The following is a 22,001-nucleotide window of genomic DNA, read 5'->3' on the forward strand; positions in this document are numbered from 1 at the left end:
GAAAGAAGGGATATTGTGGCACAGTCACAATCAGGCAGACAACTGCAACCATAGGGGTGCTAATAAGACCTTTAAATTATTTCCATCTGTCAGAGAAAGGATAGAGATCTTTTTAAGTTCAATAATCTACCTTGCAACAATGTTGAGAATGCAAAAGCATTTAATGCTCCATTCGAGGAAACCAAATGATGCAATTCTGCTCATTAAAAATCACCTCTGAAGCACATTCAACACTTATTAATTTGGTGGCTTCATAAGATAATGGTTGTGTGGAGATTACAACAGTGCTTCAATCCACACAGCCATTTGCCAAATCAAGAGCTGTATATTTGGCAAATGTAATCAGAAAATATGCTGAAAGACATATCTCGGATCTGTAACTTCGTTAACTTCTAGATTATACATTCAACTACAGTTTCACACATGATCTAAATAACAAAAATATTGTCTGACCTGACTTATTAACCGTAATAAAGTCTTTATTTTCATTTGACTTGCAGCATTGTAATTTCAAGAAGACATTCTGAATATTCACAAACTTCTAAGAAAGTAGTGATAATGCTGGCTAGATAATGAAATCAATGAAATGAGAGGCAACATGGAGTTGATGTTGGCTGAATGGCAATCAGTGCTAATAGGTCAATAGTATATTGTGATTTCTCTGCCTGTTTTGGGGGTATCACATTTTTTCTACCAGGCCCTTAGTGAACAGTAACAGAGGATGAATCGGAAGACCTGGATGAATTTCTGACTGTTTGCAGGGACAACTTGCAAAGTCCACACACAGACACAAACACTGTTCTGGAGGTCAAGACTAAATGCAGTTCTCTAGCATTGTGAGACAGTGGTTCTACCAACTATATCACAGTCCTAACTTCTATTGTAGGTTTTATCCCCCTAAAGTTGCATGAGTCTAGAACTAGAGATCATAGGTTAAGGCTGAAAGGTGAAATAGTTAAGGGGAAACTTGAGTGGGATCTTCTTGAGGGTGAATTATGTGTGGAATGGGCTGCCAGTAGAACAAGTGAATGTGGGGTCAATTGAGACATTTACAAGATGTTTGGATGGGAAGGGTATGGAGTACTATTATCGGGGTGTGAGTCAATGTAACTAGGCAGAAAAGCAGGTCAGCACAGACTAGATGAGCCACACAGTCTGTGATGGTCTATGACTCATCCCAAAAGCTAACTCCCAAAGCACTCAGTCACTTTGCAAAACCTTGTGCTGTCTGATTCTTTCACTTGTTTCCTTTACAGACTGAAATTCTCAGCCTTTCATCCCATTATCAAACCTCTAATATACATTATAATTCAGTTTATGCTCAATTTATAAATGTTTTGACAAAGCTCATCAGAAAGATTGCAACACTTTCACACATGTTATCTGCGGCTATTTCTTATCTTCTGTCTGCTTTTTTAAAGTACTATTTATCTTAATTGTCCTGGTTCCTGGTGTAATGGGTGATTACCTCTTCTTGAAGTTCACTGACACAGGACATAGTCTCTTAGCTGTTGCTCCATTGTGCCTCAACAGATAAGAATCCCAGTGAAGTCTTGAAGGCCCAGCTAATGAAAGCTGATCAAACTGACTGTCAATACAGTCTTGAAGCTGGTTATTGCCGTTTCTGATGCCACTGAGGTCCTTAGTATCTTTTGGTGGTGTCTGTTGCTATAGAAATCTCCTGAACTACCACTGTCTGCAGGGAATTACATGTTCTGAAGAGCTCTCTATTGTGTCCAATCCCTGTCAACAAAATAAAATGGTGAATTTTCTGAGGGAGACTTGCCAGCAAGATGAACCCTTGAGTGAGTCGATCTTCCTTCTGACAATGGGAACTTGAAATATTTCACTGAAAAGTAACATTGCACAGAAATAGCATGGACATATAAAAAAGTCAACAAAGCAAAAAAAAACAAGATATTCTGCAGGTACTGGTAATCTTGAGCAACACACACACACACACCCGCACACACAAAATGCTGGAGGAACTCAGTGAGTCAAACACCATTGAAGATTGATCGAACATTTGGAAGTCAAACCCCGCGGGTCTATGAATCTGAGAGCCTACTGGGGAAGTTAGAGGCCTGTTTTCTGCGAGTCCGTGAGCCCACTGGAGGCTGGAGGTCCAGAGGCCTGTCCTGGGATTGGAGCACTGTCTACGTCATGGATGGGTAGGAGGAAGGGAGGGGGGGAGGAAACGGCCTTGTTTTGTTTTCATTGTTTTGTTGCTTGTTATGCTGTTATTGCCTGTGTTGTTCTGATGAACATTGTGGGTATGCAATGTTGGCTCCGAAATGTGTGGCAAAACTTGCAGGATTTCTCCAGCACGTCCTTCGGTTGCGTTTGTTGTTAACAGAAACGACGCATTTCACTGTAGGTTTTGCTTTCCACATGATAAATAAATAAATCTGAATCTTAAACTGAATTTATGGAAGGGAATAAACAGTCGACATTTTGTCTTGCTGAAGGAAGCAAAAATATATTTTGACCCATTGTTCCCCTCCTCTTGCTCATTCATTCTGGAAACCAAATGCCAGGTGACATTTGAAATGCTTTGTACATTTGAAGCAGAGACTTTTGTGTGACAATTGTGGGTAAACTAGATTTTCCTATATGCATGACCTTATTCATGAACCATCATTGACCTCTACAACTTTTAATCCTCTGTAAAACTACTTGAAATTGACAATCATGATCAATTGCTCCTTGAGAGAAATTACTTGCACTGAAAATCATATTGTGCTAACTTAAAGTCAACAATTCTATAAAAAGAAGCAGCCCACTTTGCATTTTAAAAAGTTGAGTCCATCATGGTTATCCTAATGATTTTACACTTCAGTTCTAAGTATTTACTGTGCGGAATAATGAACGTCATAAATCTGGGCTCCTATCTGCACTATTATCTGTAGAAATGTAAAGCTGTGAGCTAATAATTGAAGAGAAGACTCAGATTTCAGCATATCAAGCAAGTTGTTGCTTTTAGCCATGAGACAAATAGAAGGGAGCAAATGGATCTCAAAAGCTCCAGTTTGCAAAGGCAATGTAATCCAATAAAAACTGTCAAAGAATGTGTGCAGAACATGGGGAGAGGGCAGGGATTGGGACTAGCTGGCATTTATGTACTTCCTTCAATGCTACAAGTGGTGTTGATACAGTTTACTATTAATGTGCAATTATGTTCTCAGTGATAGTTATTATTTTGTGCAAAAATTACTGACAAATAATCTGCATTGGTAGATTTTTTTGCAGAGCCTTCAGACAGATTTTGAGTGAGTCACTCAGTACAGTCTCCTGTCTTCTCATTCTGTTTTATGGGCACTGGGTTCTCACAGTCTGGAGGGGGCAGCTTTGTCACAATGCCTCTGCAATAAGGAAGAGGGGAGACTTGTCCTGTCATGAGAGACTTGACAGATCTACATCTCCAAACACCAGGTGAGAAGATCTTAAACATAAACAGTAAATGTTGGCAACACTCAGAGGGTCAGCCAGCTTTATGCTGCAGAGAGAGGGTATGTGCAAGAAAGTGAAAGAAAGAGCAAGAGAATGAGATGATGAAGAGAGAGGTGAAATTTTCTATCCTATTGAAATCTGCAATCTTCTTAGAAATGTTGCATCTGGGGAATATTCAGAAGCTTGCCAATATCTCCTTCATAATGACCTGTGAGGAAGCTAGGCCATTCAGCCCTTCCAGTCTGCTCCACCATGGCTGATTTATTTTTTTAACCCCATTCTCCTGCCTCCTCCATGTGCTACTTAACTCCTTTACCAATCAATATTCTATCAATCCCTGCCTTAAGTGCATCTTTCTTTACTGTGTGCATGTTTTAGTTTAGTCAGTGCACATGATCAGAGCAGTGAGTCAACAATAGTGCATTAAACCATCATAATCATTGCCTGCAACTATTATTGGGAAAATGCTTTCATATGCTTTAGGAGGAGCAGCAAGGATCAGGATAATCAAATGTTAAAGATACATTTCTGTAAGTTTTATTCCAAATTGCTATGAAAGTCAAGCTAGGTGAGCTCAACTTGAATATCAAGTTGATATTCAGCTGAAGATCAACTTCTGCAGAATATCTGATGTTAAAGCACATTTAATAGGATCAAAATCCATGTAAGAATTTTATTCAATATCCAAAAATCATTCTAGAATGATTTATCAAAAATGTCAAAATGCTTCAAGCCAATTTTAGATTACAATACTTTACCTTTGTTCTAATTCTGTAACAGCGTTAGGCTACGAATTAAAGTATTGTGGTGAGCATTCGGTTGGTCCTTGATGACAGACGAGAGAAGTCTGTTTTGCTCAACTGCTGGTTTTATTATGACAGGCACCAAAACAGATTGGATGCTAAGATCCAGGGAGTGTACCCACAATCACATACAGACAGGGGAGGTGATTATTACACACCCCAGTTACGGGCGTAGTGATCCACAAACACACATGCAAATACCGGTATAACCCAGGCTAAAATGTAACAATAAATGAACTTGAACATCCCACTGTAATCCCACAAAAGCATTTTAAAACATGAACAATAAACAGCTCTGGCCATTAGGGATGCTTGGAGGACAACTAGAATACACGTGTGAAGTGGAGCAGGAATAAGCTTTTAATATCTCTAAGTAGCCAACATTGTCCACAAAAAAGGAGTGAACTAATGACACATCCAGTATGTCACGACTTTATCTGCTGTTATTAGCACCAGTTGTCTAAACATCAATCCCTAAGAACTTCTCCTAACAAGGTTAAACGGATCTTAAAGATTTTTAATCTGAGGATAAATTTCCACGATAAAATGTAAAGGAAACAAAAAAAACAAAATAAATCTCTAACAAGGGAAGTTAATTCTAGGCTATAATTTATTCCACATATTTAAGAATTGTACTGCTCTAAATAACGGGCAGTGATATTAGTATTTTGCAGTGCATAAGTGGAATAATTGAAGCTCTACCACTTGTGTGTATGCTTCCATTCTAATACGTGACTGCTGCAGTCACAATCACTAGTGTGAGGCAAAAACTATTTCAGGCTAGGGATGAATGTAATCAACTCCTCCTCAGTGTCATTGCTAATGAATCAGAATCAGCTGCAATACCACTGGCATATGTCATGCAATTTGTTGTTTTGCAGCAACAGTACATAATCATAAAAAAACTATAATATATATAAAATAAGTAGTGGAAAAGGAAAGCAAACAAAGACAAAAAAAAAGTGAGGCAGTGTACACGGGTTCATTGTCCATTCAGAAATCTGATGTTGAAGTGGAAGAAGCTGTTCCTGAAACATTGAATGTTTGTCTTCAGGCTCCTGTACCTCGTCCTTAACTAACACATGAGGTTCTCTGACCTATACTCAGTGGAGTTCAGAAGGACCTATTGAACCTGATCAGTTAAAGAAAAAGCGGCTTCTCTCCCAGATGCCTTTATTTCTTCCCTCTCCGCCTTTTGCTTCAATTTAAAAGCATTTGGTCATGAATCCCTTAAGATCAAGGATTATTTGCTTCCATTTTGGTTCTCTGGGTTCTCAAGTAACACATGAGGCCAATAATCTTAAGAATGAAAGGCTTAACTAACACATGTCCTGATTGATAGCAGTCATTAATGACGGATGCAGCCTTCCTGAGGCATCGCCTTTTGGAGATGTTCTCAATACTGGGGAGGCTAGTGCCCATGATCAAAGACATGGAGGACAAGCTGAATAACCCATCCATAGAATTGGCTATGGCAATACAAGACCATAGTCTTAGAAGCAACTTGGAATGAACGGCTAAGGGCGGCCTTGCCAGTAATGTCATATCCTCTGAATGAATACATTTTTTTAAAATCCTAGTCATCATTATTAGGAGATGTTAAATGGTGCTTGATTATTTATTGTATCATCAAAATGCTCAAAGTCCAAAGTAAATTTATTATCAAACTTTGTCTATGTTGCCATATACTACTTTGAGATTCATTTTCTTGCAGGCATTTACAGGGAATAGCGCTAACAGAGAAAGAAAAGAAATGCATGAAAAACTGTAGATAAACAAAGACTATATAACTGTATATACAAAACTGCGCAAATAAAAATAACACTGAGACTATCAGCTGAAAAATAGTTCTTATGCATTTACCATTGTTTTCCTTTTCCTCTTACTCGTAATCATTCTGTAACAAAGTAGAGCTCATGGTTTCTGATTGTGAGCACTGTGAAGAATAACAACAAATAATCAGTCTTCTAGAACCTAGAATAGTACATCAAGCCATATGTGCTGACTGTGTGTTGAACTAAGTAAATTAGTAATTAAATGCCTAACTAAACTTAACCCTTCTGCCTTCATAATGTGCATATCCCTCCAATCTCATATGGCTGTCTAAAAGTCATTTAAATGCTTCTTTCATATTTGCCTCCACTATCAGTCATGGCAGCACATTCCAGGCACTTAATACTCCACATGAAATGCTTGTCCCACACATCTCCTTTGAACTTATCCCCTTTCACTTTAAATGCATGCCCTCTAGTATAAGGCCTGGGGGAAGAAATAGTCTATCTAATTAATCATATGAAGAAAAGTGAACAACCTGGAAAGTTAATTCTTTTGTAACACAGACAAAATACTGGAGGAACTTAGCAAGTTAGACATCTATGGAGGGAAATGAATAGTATTTCTCTCTTCACTAATATAGCCTTCATTACCTACTATTGTTTTTATTTCTAATGATTAATGTTGACTCTGATAATACCTATTCTGAATTTTGTAACTCAAAGAGAAGATAAAGTCATAAATTTAAGCATGCTTTTAAATTTTGTTGGTATAGATAACAACTTGGAGCACCCGGAGGAGTTGAGTAAGTTGAGTAATAACGTACTGCTTCTCTTTTTATTTCATCACATAACTAAGTGACCATGAAAGGCTTCATTAATAGCAAGATCTTTATTGCCATCTTAAGTCTGGTCTGTTGAACTTCCTCTTCCACCATATGTAATTGTTTCCATCTGTTTATATCCCAAGAGTCACTTTTAATTCCTGATTTTGCTGTAGTCACTCCCAACTAATGACTGACATTTCTGGAATCCTTATGATTTCAAGAACCTTTTGAGTAAGAAAACAAGAACATGTGAAAGATGCTAAGGATTTCACTGCTCCCCACATCTAATCTCATGTCTATTTCCTATGTAGACTTTATATCAGTTCCAAAAATGAGGATGGTGACTATATCTAAACCTCTAAAAAGGAAATGGAATTTTTCTTCTGCAGTTCTGTGGGAAAGGTTATTGAGTTATTGTATTTATGAAATTATTCTCAAATTTGTATGCAGAAAATTTTGAAGATAAAAAATTATTGATTTGAGCTCTGACGTCAAAATAATAAGATGGGCAATTTAGACAAAGGCTGAATGCATTACAGGTAAAGCAGCTTTGTTGATAAAAAGGTTCTTCTGGGATCCCTTGTCCATGTTTAGTTAGCTGGCAGGATGATGTTAAACATTCCAGTTTCTCTTGCTTGCGCAAAAGGGGAGAACTTGCCAGGATTTATTCGTTGGTCTTGTCCACATGTGTGGATGTCACCTAAGATACACATCAAACTCAGCTGTAAATCCCTGTGCACAAACAACACAAACACGATAGCAACCTTCAGATCAGATCATACAGTCCTTTTTAGAGTACGATAGAATATCAAATAACACCTCCTTAAAAAATCAGTTTTAGTTTCTTTGATTATGCAAATAATTGGCAAATAAAACAGCTATTCACTTTGAAACGCAGGTACTGTAAGCAAATTCGGGCTTTTGGATGAACAATAATTTTCTTCCTGGTTCCCTTATTGATTTTTGCAGCTGATTATTATTGACCGTGTTTATAATAAGAATGATCCTCACAGATGCAACTCACATTTCATTATTTCCACTGAAGATGTTAGCAATAAGTCTTAAAATTACTCTCTAGCTGTTTTTCTTCCCCATTTTAGGTTCACTGAAGTGAGCATAGTAATTTCAGATGGATCATTTTGCTAGGCAGTCTCAGTTCAAACAAATGGTTTGGTTTGGTTTCTTTTTAAGAAAGGGAGAAAGCGATGCAGCACCATTATCTGAAACTACCGCATTTTAAAATCATTGTGAGAGAAGTGCTTGAGCAATTAGATTGTCAACTAACTAGTAATTTGACAAATATCCACAGCAAAATTGAGTGTCTCCTTATATAAAGCACAAATGCTGCACTTATTTATCTGACCTATACAAATAATGTTCAACAGATTACATTACCAATTTTAATACGTATTAAAGACTAATCACATAAGGACTATACATTATTACCAGGCAAGCCCATTTCTACTGTCTGAATTTGCAGTCCCAACACTGGACTTTCACACATCCCACTGACACCTTTGAATTATACAGTTGCAAAGTGATGTAAAGCAATGTGGCAAATCTCTAGGTTGCAATTGAAATGAATAGTTTTGTAATAATGAAGATATAATGATATTACCTACAACAGGGTCATATTTATCTCTGGTCGTTACGGTGAGTCTCAGGCACATCCTCTTGGGAACGGACAAGTTTAATTAAGGGCCATTTTCTTTAGGAACATGCACCAGCTGCTTACACTGTCAGAGGTATTTATGCAAAAAAAATATATTTCCTACAGAGATAATTTATGGTTAATATACCATCATTAGATGAAATGAAATACATATGTTTTCAGTCTTTATATTGAATAACATTTTATCATTGTCTCATGGAAAAATATAATGGAAGAACAAATTACACTCTGAAAAAGAACAATTTTACTTGCTTACTTAGTCTCCAGTGCTCATTGTGTCAGCCAACATCTTTGTGTACAGAATCACGTGATGTGGCAAGGCAAATATTAAATATTTTGGTAGCCTTGCTTACATTGGTTAATTTCCTTTATAAAAGATACTTTGAAAATTGATGACACTTTCAATCCTTAAATATGTGGAACTTCCAATAATAATTTTCATCTTCTATTTAACAGGGGACATTCATTGTAGCGCAGACTTGCTTAAAAGGATTATGTTTTAATAACTATCGCAGGTACATCTGGTTCAGATTCACATCCATGTAAGCTGTACATGTCATCAAACAAATTCCATTTTATATATAATCTTTATTAAATGGCCACATGAAAATTTCACCATATTTTTCAATAAAATCTAATCAATAAGTAAACAAGTATAATGATCTATTTTGGTCTATTAACCAATTTGGAAATAGTAATATAAAATGATAAATGCTAAGATTTTAGACTAATCCAATGGATTAATTTAAACAACTGTTGATGTGTGTCAACATTGAGATACAAATCAATGCTCTGGATATTGAATGTATTCTATAGAAAAATAATGAGAAACAGGTGTAAATAATTATTATCCAAAATTAACTTAAATCTCAAATTAAAATGTTGTCAGAGCCAGAACATAGAAACAAGGGTTGCTCATTCAGCTGCTGTCAGTCAGTCAGAACCAAGTTATGCCTTAAGTGCATCCACCCATTCTGCATCCAGACCCTTGATGCAACGAAATTTGATCAATCTTTGTCATGTCATTCTCATTTCGTCTTACTTCATATTGCCCCTGATTTCTAATACCATTGCTGTTAAGAAATGCTTCAGTCTTGAGTTGATTTTAAGATCATTCCATTCATTTTGATTCATAGGTTTGCATCAAAATTGGTGGTATATGAACAGCGAAGAAAGGTTGCAACAGGAACTAATTAATAGCAGAAGTGGCCAAGGCAACATCTAACAGAAGTTAACTTGGACCGTTGTGAAATGAGACCTTAAAGATAAAAGATAAAGATTAACATTATTTGTCAAATATATATCAAAACATACAGAGAAATGCACCCTTTGCGGCAAATCAAATCAATGAGGACTGTGATGCGGGCAGCCAGCAAGCATTGCTGCACTTCCAATGCCAACCTAGCATGCTCACAACTTACCAACACTAACCATAACTGTATGTCTTTGGAACAAGGGGGGAGATTGGAGGACCCAGGGGAAACACACACAGTAATGAAGAGAATGCAAAAATGCCTTACAGACAGCAGCAGTAATCTAACCCTGATCGGTGATCGCTGACACTGTAAAGAGATTGCGATAATCACTGCAGTGTTGTACTGCTTTGTTGGTAGTTAAACACCCAGAATGAATGGCAGGACATCAGGGAATCTTATGGAACAGTAAGATTTTTCAGTGCCTGTACATAGTTTCCTGAATGTGGTGATACAGGTGAACAGAATTGTGAAGACGGTATATAGTATGCTTGCATTCAGTGACTAAGAAATCAGCTACAGGATGTGGGATGTCACGTCACATTTGCACAAGTTGTTGGTTAAGATGTAATTAGAATACTGTGTTCAATTCTATTTGCCATATTTTATAGGAATAATATGAATAAGCCAGAGCGGGTGCAGCAAAGATTCACAGGAATAACAAATAAGCTCTTCTCAGACTTCCAGCCAGGTACAGGTATCAATTTTAACCAACATTTCAATAACAAACTCTGCCACCTTCATCATGGGTGATATCTGGTTATGCCTAGTCCGGGTGTATTTGTACCCCCATCATCCATCCTTCCTGATTGGTTAGTCCTAGTCCATTCAGGTTTCCACTGTCCCACCTTGTTTTTCAATTGAATTCCAGTTCTTACTTCGAGCAAGACCTTCATCTTTGTTAAAATTATTTCCCTCTAGTTTTATTTCAATGGCTTCCTTCACCAGGTGGTCCTAAATGTAATTGTAACCAATCAGAAGGGAGGGATGACAGGGGTATAAATACCACTGGACAAGATATGCACAGGCATCGTCCCTGATTAAGATAGCAGAGTTTGTCATCGAATGGCAGTTAAAATTGATACCTACACCCAGCTGGAAGTCCGGAAAGAGTTCATTCATCATTTATGTCGGGAAAGCTCCAGATCCTTTTCCCTTCAGAGGAATATTGAAAAGCTTGAGTTATAAGGACAGAATGAATAGGTTGGGACTGTTTTCCCTGTAGTGAATAACCTGATGGAGGTTTATAAAGTCATAAAGGATGTAATATTTTTTCCCCCCTGGTTAAGGATATCTAAAAGTAGAAGGCAGAGGTTTAAGGCAAGAATGGAGAGAATTGAAGGAGATAAGAAGGGTATATTTTTACACGCAGAGGGTGGTGGGTGCATGGAAATAGCTGTCAAACAAGGTGCTCGAGGAAGTTACAATGACAATATTTGAAAGACACGTGAGCAGGTCAATGGATAGGAAAGAGTAGAGGGAAGGATGTGGACCAAGCACAGGCAAGTGAGATTATTGTAGATTAGCACTGAAAGGCCTTGATATAGTGGATGTGGAGACGATGTTTCTTATGGGTGGAGAATCTAAGACCAGAGGACTTACCCTCAAAAGGGAGGGCCATCCTTTTAGAACAGTGATAAGAAGAAATTTCTTTAGCCAGAGAGTGGTGAATCTGTGGAATTCATTGCCACAGGTGACTGTGGAGGCCAGGTATTCAAGTATATTTCAAGCAGAGTTTGATAGATTCTTGATCAGGTTAGGGCATGAAGGGATCTGGGAGAAGGCAGGGGACTGGGGCTGAGAGGAAAAATGGATCAGTCATGATTAAATGAGCTGGCCGGTGATGTTGTGGTATCTGTACCAGACTTTGAAGTGAATGTTCGTTGGTTTGAATCTGGCCAGCTCCTTGCACACTTTCCATCTGTGCTGGGTTGAACATCAAGCTAGCAACTCAACTCATAAAAAGTAGACAAAAGTACTAAAGAAATGGCAAGGTTGAAGCCCAAAGCACCACAAGGCATGGAAAGGAACAACAATGATGAAATGATGGAGCAGAATTGATGGGCCAAATGGCCTAATACTGCTCCTATACCTTATGGTCTTACGGTATTTGATCAGCAAGGGCATTGGACCAAAGAGCTTGTTTCTTTACAGCAGAACTGTGAATCTATGGATCTCCTGGAATCTTCTACTAAAGGCAATAGTTTCTACCTTATCTATCAAATCCAATGTGATTTTGTTTCCCCAAATTGTTCAAATAAGTCAATTGAATTATGACTGATAACTGTGGAGGCCACATTATTGGCAATGTTTAAAACAGAGGTTGATGTTTTCTTGATGGGGAGAAGATGAGAGGCAATATTAAATCAGTATGATTGAATAGTAAAGTTAATTCAATAGGCTAGATAGCCTGATTCAGCTCCTATGTCTTATAATCTGAAACATCTCTTTGCCTCCACAGATGCTGCTTGACCCACCACGTTTGTTCAGCAGTTTATTTTTCACTCTAGATTCCAGCATCTGCAGTGTCTTGTGAATCCATGCATGATGTGGAGTGATAAAAAATTTTTCAAAGATCCCAACATTGTCTGTCTCAACTGAGAGGACTGTTTTCTATTTATCTTCCAGAACTTGTACTCTACTGTGAAAAAAGTTCGTGATGTTCATGGGCTTTTTTGATATTGGCATCAGAACTTGTACAGAAAACTGACAGAGGGTTCATTACAACAACACTAAATCAAACCCTTCTGCCTGACTATACTTTCTAACACTTGTCCCATCCAGCTTATCCTGATGACCATGAATGCCACTAATCCTTGTCAATCTGTCGTTCTCCTTCAAAGCCATTGAATGTGCAGCATGCCTTCTCAGCATTTATTTTAGTGTCACAGCAAACTGGATAGCTTACACTCTGTCCCTTCCTTCAGATCATGAATAGAAAGATTAAATCACTGAGGACTAACAACTGATCCTGGTGCCTCCTGAAAAAGGCTCTTTAATTCTGACTCTCTGTCCTTTACGTGATAACTACTCTTCAATTAATGCAACCACACTTCATCAAATTCCATGAGCTCTTCTCTCATGCACCAGCTTTTTAAGTGGCACCCTGTCAAATGCCTTCAGCATGTCCTTTAGAATGTAGTCCTGCACCATGGAATGCACAAGCCAGCAATATTCAATTATAGACCCTCCCTGATTAGAAGACTAGTGAATTTTCAGCAGACCGGATGGCGTCTTTTACCAAGCTGATAATCTTCCGGCAGCAATTGGTGTTTGGCTCAGTGTGCGTCCCTGAGAACAGCCTATAGATTGCAGATTTCAGTTTTATGCAGCTGTTTAGGCTGAGCATCGATAAAGACACTTGTATATTACGTTTCTGAAGATCGAGTTCATTGATAATCAGATAAACTGGAAAATGACTCAGTTGACTTCTGTAGTGCTGGACGGGCAGGGATAGGCCCATGTAAAATGTAGAGAGCACTTCACCTTTTCTTGCTATCAGCTAGGAATTTTGTATCGACAATATGTTTATTTTCCTCTATAGATGCTGCCTGACAAGCTGAATTATTCCAATATGCCAGACAGTGTCTATGGAAAAAAGTACAGTTGAAGATTTGGGCCAAGACCCTTCAGCAGAAATGGAGAAATGCTTTTATCCATAGATGCTGTCTGGCCTGCTGAGTTTCTCCACCACTTTGTGTGTGTTGCTTGGATTTCCAGTATCTGCAGATTTTCTCTTGTTTGTGATGACATGACTCCAACATATTGGGTGTTTTGCTTGGCCATCTGAGCTTTTACTTCACCAAGGCAATATGCTCCACACAGTTCTTGCTGCATATCCTGGAACATCAAGTGACTTAAAATGAAGTCTGCTGAAGCCAATACACCTCAGGAACAAAGCTATTTGTTTTGGCAAATGGCACAGCTCTATAATTTTTGCCCTACAAGTATCATAGATGACTTGTTTGATGATATCCTAGAAAAGTAGGGAATAGTCATCAGACTTGAGGAGAAAGGAAATAAAGCATCCTTGTCAGCCTTCAGCGTGGAATCCCCTTGCTAGGAAAAGCAAAAACACTGATAAACAACCCAGGCAATGAAGAAATGACACAAGAACCAAAATGTTGCAAGAGTGGTGACTGACTTTACTTTGGAGAAATCAGGAGCAGTGCAGCAATGTACACCAATTCCAGGAAAATGAGAGCAGAGCATCCCATTCACCCCAGAATTCCATGCATCTCATGTCCATTGAAGTGGAAACAGCAGCGTGAAGAATGGGGCATTCCAACTATGAAAAACTAGGATCAGCAAAGAGAAGAACTTAACCCAGACCTAGGAGTCTGGGAGAAGCAATCTTGAAGACAAGAAAATATCATAAGACCAATAGACAAAGGAGCAAAATTAGGCCATTTGACCCATCAAGTTTTCATTGCTATTCCATCTTAGCTAATTTATTATCCCTCTCAGCCCCATTCTCCTGCTTTCTCCATAAGCTTCCACTTTAAGATAGTGCTGCTGAAGGTGGGCGACAACTTACTGGTGGTTCATAAAGCAAGAACTACAACTAAGTTCTTCATTAATAACACTTATTCTGTAAAGCATTATGGTAAACAATCACCACAAACAATGAGGGTCGAGGTACGTTTGGGAAGTGATCGGAGTGAGGTCGAGCATGCTCAAGGAGAAGTGGTTGGAGTCTGAGATGGAGTTAGAGTGAGTACAGCGGAGAAAAGTTGGAGTGGAGGAGTTTCGGAGCCCATCCACCTAAACCGGGAGGCAAGTTTGATCAATCAAAGTGCCAGGCCAATTTGAAAAGGTTGGGTATGGTCTGGAATGTGGCAGCGGGTCAAATTCTGGGGTGTATCAATGTGTACATCTTAAAGCGAGGAACTACACAATGTTTGAACAATTTAAACGCTGTGCCAGGTCGATTAAAAAGGCAGCGTGTCAGGACTGGAGACAAGGGTCGGCCGGGTTCCGCTCGCTGGTCTGTGACATTTTCTCCGCTCCCTGCTGCACTGAGGCTGGGGGGCTGCTCCAGCTGCACCAGGCTTCATGTCTATGCACTCATGCACTCGCTTTCGTTCCAAATGGTGTTTGCTTGCTTTTATTGTTTGCATGATTTGGTTTTTTTCTCTCTCTCTCTCTCTCTCTCCCTCCATTGGCTGTTAGTTTGGATTTTTTAAAATGGTTTCTTTTGGGTTTCTTGTTTTGTGGCTGCCTGTAAAGAGATGAATCTCAGGGTTGTATAATATATACGCACTATGATAATAAATGCACTCAGAACATTTAACATCCTTAATAATCAAGAATCTATATATATATACATATATTGGGTCATATGCTTTCTGGAATGCCTGTCTCTGTACAAGTTCAACAAGACACCAAAGACCTTCATCAAGAACTCAATGGGACATTGGAGGACAATGCTGGAAATTAACTCAAAGCTGATAGCACAAGTGACCATCAGATGTGGAATATACCAGGGTGATGCACTATCCCAATGCTGTACTACATAGGCTTGAACCCCTCAGCCAGACCATCTCAAAGAGTGGAAATAGGTACAGATTCAAGAGTGGAATGACCATCAGCCATCTGCTGTACATGGACGACATCAAGCTGTGTGCCGGAAATGAAAGAAGCATTGATTCACTAATCCGCCTGACGAGGGTGTACAGCAGAGACATCGAGAAGTCATTTGAACTGGAAAAGTGCAGCATGATGGTAGTGAAAGTAGGCAAACTCATCAAGCTGAAGGAGTCAAGTTACCTGAAGGCCACGTACTGGATGTACAGACAGCTGCAAACACCTGGAGTTCCTGCAGGCGCATGGAAGCCATGATGAGGACACAAGGAAGGGTGCAACATCCAAGTACCTCCAAAGAGAGAGACAAGTTCCTAAAAAGCAAGCTGAATGGGAAGAAGAAGATCAGAGCCATCAACACATTCGCCCTACCAGTCATCAGATACCCAACCGCAATAGTGTGCCGTCAAGGAAGGAGCTGGAAACCGCTGACATCAAGACCCAGAAACTATGAACAATACATGGAAGATTCTATCCACCAAAGCCTGGTGTTGAGCGACTGTGCACCCACCAGAATAAAGGAGGATGGGGACTTGGAAGTGTCAAGGCCACAGTCCTGGAAGAAATGCAAAACACCCATGAGCATGTCAGGGGGACAACCTGCTCGGAGAATACCTCAGACAGCAGGCAGGGGATATGGAAAATGGTAACGGGTGAAGCAGAGCCAGAGACCCAGAGGCCATGGCAGGACCAGCCCCTGCATGGGTTGTACCATCACCGGATATCAGAGGTGGCTGATGTAAGAAAGTCCTACAGACGGCTGGAAATGGCAGGGGTTAGGGGCAGCACAGGGGCACTGCACAACAGGAACTGACCACAAGAGCAATAGAAGCATGGATCTATCAAAGCAGACAAGACTCAAGCTGCAGGAACTGAGTTCAGGAATATCTGTGCTGTCCAAGTAGGAAACACACAAGAAGGTACTGGAGAATGACAGAACCAAGATCCTGTGGGACTTCCAAATACATCTGATGAGCAGGTACCTGCCAACCAACTAGACATAGAAATACTGCACAAGGAACTGAAGAAAGCCATAGTAATAGATGTGGCAATCCCAATGACAATAACATCAGGAAGAAAGAATATGAGAAGCTGGACAAATACCAGGGCTTGAAAGACCAGATAGAAAGGATGTGAAAGGTTAAAGTCAGGGTAATCCGGGTGGTGATAGGAGCATTTAGAGCTGGATTGGGAGATGGCTCCAACTCCAATAAATCCCGGAACAACGTCCAGAAGAGCGCACTACTAGGAACAGCAAAGTTACTGCGCTAAATCCTCAAGCTCCCAGGCTTCTGGTAGGAGATCTGAGATACACACCACCTATAACGGGAGAGAGAAAAAAAATAACTATAGATGTATTTTATGTAAATATGTATAAGTATATATATATATATATATATATATATGTGTGTGTGTGTTTGTGTGATTTTGTACTTGAGACCTTTTGAAACCATTTTGAATGACATGGCAGCCACTGAGAAAAAAAGACAATAGGTGTGTTTCGATTCATTATGTGTTATATCTGTCCATCTTTTTCAGTCACAGGTTTGAGTCAATTTGGAAAACATCGTTTGACATGCCTTTTCCTTCAATCAGATACCATAGCACATAGAAAGTACATCTTGGCTTGCATCTCAGACATTGTATAAATTCCAGCTTGACTAGCCACTTGATTGAGCAGGACAAGTGGAAATTCTTAGAATATCAAATTCTCTGCACGAGCTTTTCATCTGAATAGTGCATTCAACAATGATTATCACTGAAATATTGTCTCATCTTGAAAATGTTAAAAAGATTCTGACTAATTTCAAGGATTCTTCAAATATAATTGCTGTTTCAGGACATCCAACAGTGTCTGTTGTTAATTACATTTGTTCCTCCAAGTTTGGGAGGTTAGCGTTTTAGTATGGCAAATTTCTGAAAGGGTGAGCAGGCAATGTCACTCTGAGAGAAATGAGGAAACTTGGAGTTAACAAAAACTTGAATACTTTAAGCAACCACATATACACATAAAGAAGAAATCAGATCGATGACCGAGTAAGAAGTGTAAATTATTTCATGCAAATTCAAAACCAAAAATTAAACAGAGATAAAGTAAAAATAGAATGTGATAAGAAGCCATTTTTAAATATAAATTTCAAATTTTGCATTTACAAAATCAATTAATGTCAGAAATGTTGAACATAACACTTGTAATCGTTAACTTTTAATATGGAGTTTGACTGGTTGTGAATAATTGGAATCACACCATTATAAAGGGAATTTGCCCTTGAAATGATGACATTTAGCATTATGGGATGAGCTTAGCCCATTTTTATCTTGCCAATACAACAGCTTCAATATATTTAAATGACGAGGTCAAAGGAAGTGGTATTTTTGAAAAGTTAAAGGTGGTGCAGAATGTCTTCATCAGCAACTTCAGGATAAACATAAATCAGCCCTTTGCTGAAATTGTGCACCAGTTGGTCCACTGCTGACAAATTCTAATGGCTGTTGTTATCTTGCATAAACTTGGTTGGTGTTTCTTTGAACCTTGAAGGTTGGCAGGTGGTCCAATTAAATTGCTTAAATGATAAAGGAATTTTAAAGGACTTATGAAAATAATTATTTCCTTTGATTGGGGAAACCAGAAGAATAGATATGATCTTAAAACTTAAGTTGAACTATTTAGGAGAGAATTCAGGCAACATTTAACTCTACACAGAGTTCCAAAATAAGCAGGGCATGCTGAATCTATTGAATTTTTTGCACACAATGTCAAAATAATTTCTGATAGACTGTGGATCAAAGGAGAGTAAATGGAATTAATATTTAGATCATGCACGATATGATTGAACAACAGGACGGCCTCATGGTCTCTGCCCTTTCTTATGCTTTTCATTAATTCGGGCATATCACGTTATTTTTCATTCCCAAATACCATTAATTGCAGAAAGGGCTTCAGTGTTGATCATAAGAAAAACTGTCTAACTAGCAAATAAAAGTTATTCCTTGAGGTAGTGAATGGCACAACATAAATGCAAGGCCCTAACACTCACTCCAAAGGCAGATTAAGCAGTGAGATTAATGGAAAACTAATGCACGCTGGTTGTTTAGTGGCAGCAGTGCTGGACTTTGGGGCAAGAGGTCCCGAGTTTGAATCCAGCCGGCTCCTGTTAAGAGCTAGTGATTTCTTAAAAATAACTCACCTGGCAGTAACTACTGCTGTAACTTGCCTAGTATGCAATTTCCCAATACATCAGAGCAACGTGGAAGGAAATCATCCGCTACCTGGAAATAATTCCGGAGGCACGTTGAGCCCAAACAGTATTCTATTCCATACAAGCTGTGAGGTTACAGGCACAGCAGGCTGTGCAGTCTTCTCTGGATCACACGTGTAGGAGTTGGTGCTAAGAGACGTCAGCAGGGTGGTAGAGAAAGGCCTTCAGTTGCTGCATGAAGGGGCTTGTTCAAAGTTCCATGTTCAAAGTAAGTTTATTATCTAAGTACATACTGTATATATCACCGTATACAACACTGAAATTTGTTTTCTTGTGGGCATACTCAGTAAATCCGAGAAACATAATTGAATCAGTGAAAGACTGCAGCCAATAGGGCAAACAACCAACGTGCAAAAACCAACAGTCCATGAAAATAAAAAAGAAAAAAAATTAATAATAACAATAAATTAGCAATAAATACGGAGAACATGAGATGAAGAGTTCTTGAAAGTGACCCTGTGGGTAGTGGGAGATAGTTTAGTGATGGGATGAGTGAAGTTAAGTGAAATGATTTGACTCAGTGTTGTCAGGAGCTTTAAGGTCAGGTTTTGACATCAAACATTGGGGGTATGATTGGTTGTGGGATTAGGGACACAACTGGCCCAAGACACAGTGTTAAAGTGCTCCAAGCATGTGCCGAGCAAGAGAGTGGGAAATCTGAAAATCACAGATACGTTACAATTTTCAAGGCGCTGATCTACAAGAGGAACTATCCACTGGACACAATGGCCACAGACTCTGTAAAACTGGTCGCCAATAAGCCGTATAAAGACAGGCTGTACCTGCTTCTTTCTGATGGGCACTAACTGATGAGGTCCTTGTGCAGGACTTAACACATTCACATATTATTATGCCACATACATGGACCACCTGGAACAAAAGTGTTGACTTATTTGAATCACACATAGTCATTGTGCAATATGAAACACACTTGAGGTCAAGTTCTTCATTATTTTCCTTCCTTGAGGTTAAATAGACATTGTTAAAATTGATTTACCTATGATGAAAGATTGGAGCATTGGAGAAATTCTCCTGAAGTAAAACACCGATGTTGAAGACATGTATATGCTTTGCAGAAGTAAAGTTTGTGTGGTGAACTACATATACCTGTCTGGACACGCACCCCCCCCCCTCCCCACTGACTGCTCCTGTGGCTCCTCCCACAGACCCTGGTATAAAGGCGTTTGGAGGCACAGACCCTTCCTCAGTCTCCAGGATGTTGTGTGATGGTCACTTGCTGCTTGTGCTTTCTTCCAGCCAACAAAAACCTACCTTAATCCATGTCTCAGAGTTATTGATGGTGCATCAGTTTGATTGGCCATTTGCCTTTCACCATTTGGTAGAATTTAAAGTTTAAAAAAAACTTTGACTAGCTAATTTAACTGTTCTTAAAATCAGTTAAAGATGCTCCACTGCCCTGACCCTTTCTTACCTTTGGTTATCTTGCATTTATCTCCCAATCCAATAGAGACAAACAATTAACTTGCACATTCTCAAAGATGTTACCACCCTGCTTGCACATAGTTCGATTGTTACAGGCTTAATTCTGACACATAAATGTACAAGTGGTGTGGGAAGAGCAGTAGAGTTGAAGAAAAATGTTGCACTCCCCTTTACACTCTAAGTTTTCATTTACACTAGTGGCAAAGCAAGCTTGAACATGATGAACACAGATTCCAACGAAACTACCACATACTCATTGGTGGATGTTTAGAAAAATAGTTTCTTAGTACTGCTGGAAAACAGTCCTGAACGGTTCTTCACCCCCATCGATATCACAGCTGAATCCCTGAAGGAACTTTGATAATCAAGATTTGTATTGTACTGGGCAAAAGCATACCTGTAAGAATTTACAAGTTACTTATAAAAACAGAAAGGGCTGGGAACACTCAGCTAGACAGGTAGTGAAAAGAGAAACAGAGTTTCCAGTCCAAGAAACTTTTATCAGAAGATATCTTCAAATTTTTACCCATTTCTCTTTCCACTAATACTGAATTATCTGCTGAGTATTTCTGCAGCTTCTATCTCAGATTCCCAGCATCAGAACTTTATTATTTAGCCCTTCTAAATTTACCAATTATTTTCCATACGTCTTGTCTTGACTAAGTTATTCGAAGACTATCAAAATTGGTCATCTGTCATCGCTAATCAGTGAACCTATTTTGGTATGCCAAAAATACTTTGATGATTACACTGATTCACTGCTTTTGCAGGGTTCTGACAGAATTACCACAATTACCAATAATGGCCTTAGTTTAGGTACAGTAAAGTAAACTTAAATTAATCCTACTCTCCTTATAGCGCTTGTAGATATGGGGAATAAGTGACCATAGCTAACAGTTGAATTGGTCACTCATTCTCACTGTCAATCTCATACAAAAGTAATGACCATTTAAAACAAGGTAGGGAGATTCAAGATTCATTTATCACACTATAAAGTGAAATGCATTGTTTGTGTTAACAACCAATACACCCACAAGTGGATTTGGGACTGTCTCTAAGTGTCACCACACACTCTGACACACACCGAAAGAGAACAGAAAGGAGCCTGTAGACCCTCTAGGAAAGGAAGGCAAAAATTTTTCTATATAGTTAAGAAAAATATAATGCTGTTAGCTTATACAGGTAGTGTTACAACATTGCAAATGAGATTCTTAAGTGAGACTGAAAGGGTCAATGGAAAGGGTCAATTAATTCACCAATGTTCAGTATTTAATGTAAGTATAACTTACAAGTTAAACAAAAGAAATGGAAATCCAGTATCGTGAAAGTTAAGAATATCATTAGCAGTATTCATTGAAAAAACTGGCTTAAAGCATTTTCAATAATCCATAACTTGCTTCTGAAGAGCAGCAGAAATTAAGGCAAATGCTCTACTCCTCTTTACACTCTGTTGGTAGTTACACAAGCTTGAACATGATTGACACAGATTCCAATGAAAATGCCACATACTTCATTGATGGTTGTAAGTACAATAAAAGTTTCCTAGTACTGATGTAAAAGAAAGTTAAAGAACTTACAGTCATTCATATCAGTTATGGATTGATATTGCAGGTTGCTGTATGGTGGTGAGTATGATGTTCCATCGATGTTCTTTTTATTAGTCTGGTGTCCATGTATTCTGGGTCCCATGACTTCAAATCCTTCAGGAATATTTTCCCTAGCCTCTGCTGGGAAGGTTATATAACGTCACCTAATGGCACTCTTCTTGTTGTCTTATGTTCTGCAAATTAGTTGGTGGACCCGGAATCATAAAGCAGGGAGTTTAGTCCAGGATATGTGGATAGGCATAGTTTTTATCTCCTCTCCTTCTTCCAGTTATCAAGAGTGATTGCCTGTCATCTCTCCCTTACTGTAATCAACTTCAACCTTTTCTGCCCT

This window comes from Hypanus sabinus, chromosome 5, assembly GCF_030144855.1.
Source record: "Hypanus sabinus isolate sHypSab1 chromosome 5, sHypSab1.hap1, whole genome shotgun sequence".
Classification (NCBI taxonomy): Eukaryota; Metazoa; Chordata; class Chondrichthyes; order Myliobatiformes; family Dasyatidae; genus Hypanus; species Hypanus sabinus.